This window comes from Mustelus asterias, unplaced genomic scaffold, assembly GCF_964213995.1.
Source record: "Mustelus asterias unplaced genomic scaffold, sMusAst1.hap1.1 HAP1_SCAFFOLD_196, whole genome shotgun sequence".
NCBI lineage: Eukaryota > Metazoa > Chordata > Chondrichthyes > Carcharhiniformes > Triakidae > Mustelus > Mustelus asterias.
Genome location: NW_027590189.1, coordinates 20,043 through 26,063, shown reverse-complemented (window position 1 = coordinate 26,063; position 6,021 = coordinate 20,043).

The window sequence follows — 6,021 nt, the reverse complement described above, 5'->3', positions numbered from 1 at the left end:
CCACATCAACTGCTTTACCCTTATCCACCTCTTTGGTCACTTTCTCAAAGAACTCAATAAGATTTGTGAGGCACGACCTACCCTTCACAAAACTATGCTGACTATCCCTAATCAAATTATTCCTTTCTAGATGATTATAAATCCTATCTCTTATAATCCTTTCCAAAACTTTGCCCACAACAGAAGTAAGGCTCACCGGTCTATAATTATGAGGGTTGTCCCTACTCCCCTTCTTGAACAAGGGGACAACATTTGCTATCCTCCAGTCCTCTGGCATTTTTCCTGTAGACAATGACGACATCAAGCTCAAAGCCAAAGGCTCTGCAATCTCCTCCCTCGCCTACCAGAGAATCCTAGGATAAATCCCATCCGGCCCAGGGGACTTATCTATTTTCACACTTTCCAGAATTGCTAACACCTCCTCCTTATGAACCTCAATCCCGTCTAGTCTAATAGCCTGTATCTCAGTATTCTCCTTGACAACATTGTCTTTTTCCTGAGTGAATACTGACGAAAAATATTCATTTAGTGCCTCTCCTATCTCTTCGGACCCCACGCACAACTTCCCACTACTGTCCTTGACTGGCCCTAATCTTACCCTCATCATTCTTTTATTCCTGACATACCGATAGAAAGCTTTAGGGTTTTCCTTGATCCTACCTGCCAAAGACTTCTCATGTCCCCTCCTGGCTCTTCTTAGCTCTCTCTTCAGCTCCTTCCTGGCTAACTTGTAACTCTCAAGCGCCCTAACTGAGCCTTCATGTCTCATCTTTACACAAGTCTCCTTCTTCCTCTTCACAAGAGATTCAACTTCTTAAGTAAACCATGGTTCCCACGCTCGATCACTTCCTCCCTGCCTGACAGGTACATACTTATCAAAGACACGCAGTAGCCGTTCCTTGAACAAGCTCCACATTTCAATTGTGCCCATCCCCTGCAGTTTCCTTCCACATCCTATGCATCCTAAATCACGCCTAATCACATGATAATTTCCTTTCCCTCAGCTATAACTCTTGCCCTTCAGTATATACCTATCCCTTTCCATCGCGAAAGTAAACGTAACCGAATTGTGGTCACTATCACCAAAGTGTTCACCTACCTCCAAATCTAACACCTGGCCTGGTTCATTACCCAGTACCAAATCCAATGTGGTCTCACCTCTTGTTGGCCTATCTACATACTGTGTCAGGAAACCCTCCTGCACACATTGGACAAAAACTGACCCATCTAAATTACTCAAACTATAGCTTTTCCAGTCAATATTTGTAAAGTTAAAGTCCCCCAGTACAACTACCCTGTTACTTTCGCTCCTATCCAGAATCATCTTTGAAATCCTTTCCTCTACATCTCTGGAACTTTTTGGAGGCCTATAGAAAACTCCCAACAGGGTGACCTCTCCTTTTCTGTTTCTAACCACAGCCCAAACTACCTCAGTAGACGAGTCCTCATCAAATGTCCTTTCTGCCATCGTAATACTGTCCTTGACTAACAATACCACACCTCCCTCTCTTTTACCACCTTCCCTGATCTTACTGAAACATCTAAACCCCAGAACGTGTAACAACCATTCCTGTCCCTGCTCTATCCATGTCTCCGAAATGGCCACAACATCGAAGTCCCAGGTACCAACCCATGCTGCAAGTTCACCCACGTTATTCCAGATGCTCCTGGTGTAGAAGTATACACACTTCAAAGCACCTTCCTGCCTGCCGGTACACTCCTGTGACCTTGAAACCTTATTCATGACCTCAATATGGGCATGAGCAATAAATGCTGGCCAGCCAGCAATGCCCATGTCCCCCGATTGAATAATTGAAAAAGAGGAGCACCAGTAGTTAAAGTTTATTTATTAGTGTCACAAGTAGAAATCATAGAAATCATAGAAACCCTACAGTGCAGAAGGAGGCCATTCGGCCCATCGAGTCCGCACTGACCACAATCCCACCCAGGCCCTACCTCCACATATTTTACCCACTAATCCCTCTAACCTACACATCCCAGGACTCTAAGGAGCAATTTTTTTAACCTGGCCAATTAACCTAACCCGCACATCTTTGGACTGTAGGTTTACATTAACACTGCAATGAAGTTACTGTGAAAATCACCTAGTCACCACACTCCGGTGCCTGTTCGGGTACACTGAGGGAGAATTTAGCATGGCCAATGCACCTAATCAGCACGCCTTTCAGACTGTGAGAGGAAACTGGAGCACCCGGAGGAAACCCACACAGACACCAGGGGGGGTGGGGAGAATGTGCAGACTCTGCAGACAGTGAAGGTTTACCAGGCTGATTCCGGAGATGGCGGGACTGATGTATGAGGAGAGATCGACTTGGTTAGGATTGTTTTCGCTGGAGTTCAGACGAATGAGTGGGGATCTCATAGAGACTTATAAAATTCTAACAGGACTAGACAGGGTAGATGCAGGGAGGATGTTCCCGATAGTGGGGGAGTCCAGAACCAGGAATTACAGACTGAGGATTCAGGGTAGACTATTTCGGACGGAAATGAGAAGACATTTCTTCACCCAAAGAGTGGTGAGCAAATGGAATTCATTACCACAGGATGCCAAAGTTGATGCCAAACATTGAATGTATTCAAGAAGCGGCTGGATAGAGCACTTGGGGAAAAAGCAGGATTAGGCGATTGAGTTGGATGATCAGCCATGATCGTGATGAATGGCGGAGCAGGCTCGAAGGGCCAAATGGCCTCCTCCTGCTCCTATGTTTCTATGTTACTATGCACCATGGACTGTGAGACCCGACCTGGTCGAACAGCCGAACGTTGTATTGGAAGGTTTTATTTTCACTTTTCAAAAGCATTGTGTTGGTCAAGTATGACAAAGAACGGGACAAACATTTCAAAGTGCCTTGGTTCCCAAAGCGCATTGGTTCCCAAAGCGCAGTACTATTCAGGTTCTCAGGCCAGGTCTACACTTGATTAGTCAAAGCAAACAGTACAGACACTTCAAAATGATTATTCCCATCAAATCCCTCCAGTGGAGAAGGAGGCCATTCGGCCCATCGAGTCTGCTCTTGACAGAGCATCATACCCAGGCCCGTTACCTATTCCCGTAACACCGCATACTTAGCATAGCCAATCCAACTAAGCTACACATCTTTGGACACTAAGGGGCAATTTACAATGGGCAATCCACCCAATCTGCACACCTTTGGACACTAAGGGACAATTTACCATGGCCAATCCACCCAGCCTGCATATCTTTGGATACTATGGGACAATTTTGCATGGCCAATCCACCTAACCTGCACATCTTTCGGACACTAAGGGGCAATTTAGCATGGCCAATCCCCCTAACCAGCACATCAATGGACAGAATGGGACAGATACAAAGAACAGCGCAGAGCAAGAAATCCGAAAGGGCGGCTAAAAAGGAGCTGGAAAAGAAATTGGCTGGAGATTTCAGAATCAATCCCAAAGGTGTTACAATTATGTTCGGAAAAAAGAGGCCCATGGTAAAAAGATAAGCGGGATATTATCCATGAGGTCTACACGGTGGCACAGTGCTTCGCACTGCTGCCTCACAACTCCAGGGACCGGGACTCGATTCCTGGCTCGGGTCACTGTCTGTGTGGAATCTACACGTTCTCCCCGTGTCTGCGTGGGATTCCTCTGGGTGCTCTGGTTTCCTGCCACGGTCCAAAGATGTGCCGGTTAGGTGGATTGGCCGTGCTAAATTGCCCCTTAGTGTCCAAAGATGTGCCGGTTAGGTGGATTGGCCGTGCTAAATTGCCCCTTAGTGTCAGGAGGATTAGCAGAGTAAATGTGTGGGGTTACAGGAATAGGGCCTGGGTGGGATTGTGGTCGGTGCAGACTCGATGGGCTGAATGGTCTCCTTCTGCTCTGTAGGGATTCTCACGAGGCTGGGTGGCCTTTACAAAATCCTGGGACATTCATGGCACAGGAGGGCATACCAGACTACCGAGGTCCCGTGTGGCCCATACTTCCTTTGAGCAACCTAAGTGTTAGTAACAATCACAGGGAGGACAAACGAGGTAAGTGAATGTCTTCCAACTTTTATTTAAAATGGCACCAATCAGAAAAGTACATTTGTGGAGCAGCCTTTCCGAAAGCAACAATCTTGTGACTGAATTGATTACAGAAGTAGGGAGGTTATGCTTCAGAGCATTGGCGAGGCCACATCTGGAGTATTGTGGACAATATTGGTGAAGCCACATCTGGAGTATTGTAGATAGTATTTGTGAGACCACCGGGAGTGGGTTCGACAGGAGTTTTGGCTTATGATCGGGGACCTTTGACCTGTGTTCCGAATCTCAGCAATCTGGGCTTGGGGTTTAACGACTGGACTGGAGACAGACAGAGAGAGGGAGACAGAGAGAGAGAGAGGGAAGGAGACGGAGAGAGGGAGACGGAGAGAGGGAGATGGAGAGAGAGGGAGGGAGGGAGAGGGAGGGAGAGAGAGGGAGGGAGAGAGAGGGAGACAGAGAGAGGGAGAGAGAGGGGGGGAGACAGAGAGGGAGACAGAGAGACGGAGGGAGACAGAGAGACGGAGGGAGACAGAGAGGGAGAGAGAGGGAGAGAGAGGGAGACAGAGAGATAGAGGGAGACAGAGAGAGGGAGACAGAGAGAGAGGGAGATGGAGAGAGGGAGACGGAGAGAGGGAGACAGAGAGAGGGAGACAGAGAGAGGGAGACAGAGAGAGGGAGGGAGACAGAGAGACGGAGGGAGACAGAGAGAGGGAGACAGAAAGAGAGGGAGACAGAGAGAGAGGGAGAGAGAGAGGGAGACAGAGATATAGAGGGAGACAGAGAGAGCGGGAGACAGAGAGAGCAGGAGACAGAGAGAGAGGGAGACGGAGAATGAGGGAGAGAGAGAGAGAGGATGAGAGAGAGAGGGAGACAGAGACAGAGAGGGAGGAAGACAGGGAGACAGAGAGGGAGTGAGACAGAGACCGGGAGAGAGACCAGGAGAGGGACTGAAAGAGGGACTGGGAGAGAGACCGGGAGAGAGAGAGAAAGACGTGCTGGTTAGGCGCATTGGCCATGCTGAAGTCTCCCTCAGTGTACCCGAACAGGTGCCAGAATGTGGCAACGAGGGGATTTTCACAGTAGCTTCATGGCAATGTTAATGTAAGCCTACTTGTGACACTAATAAATAAACTTTAAACTTTAGAGAGTGAGGGAGAGAGAGAGAGAGAGAAAGAAGTTTAAAGTTTATTTTTTAATTCATGTTACAAGTAGGCTGACATTCACACTGCAATGAAGTTACTGTGAAAATCCCCTAGTTGCCACACTCTGGTGCTTGTTCGGGTACACTGAGGGAGAATTTAGCTTGGCCCAATGCACCGTAACCAGCACGTCTTTCAGACTGTGGTAGAAAACCGGAGCAACCGGAGGAAACCCACGCAGACATGGGGAGAACGTGCAGACTCTGCACAGACAGTGACCCAAGCCGGGAATCAAACCCGGGTCCCTGGCACTGTGAGGCAAAAGTGCTAACTTCTGTACCGCCGTGCAAGACACATCAAGGGAGATGGACAGAGGGAGGGAGACAGAGAGAGAGGGAGAGAGACAGCGAGAGAGAGAGAGAGGGAAGGAGACAGAGAGAGAGAGAGGGGGAGGGAGACAGAGAGGGAGAGGGAGACAGAGAGAGGGAGGGAGGGAGACAGAGAGAGAGAGAGAGAGGGAAGGAGACAGAGAGAGAGGGGGGAGGGAGACAGAGAGAGAGAGAGAGGGAAGGAGACAGAGAGAGAGGGGGAGGGAGACAGAGAGAGAGAGGGAGGGAGACAGAGAGAGCGAGAAGGAGGGAGACAGAGAGAGGGAGACAGAGAGAGGGAGACAGACAGAGAGAGAGGGAGGGAGACAGAAAGAGGGAGAGAGACAGAGAGAGAGAGCGAGAAGGAGGGAGACAGAGAGAGAGGGAGACAGACAGAGAGAGAGGGAGGGAGACAGAGAGAGAGACAGAGAGGGAGACAGAGACACAGAGAGGGAGACAGAGACACAGAGGGAGGAGGAGAGAGAGGGGGGGGGGAGACGGAGA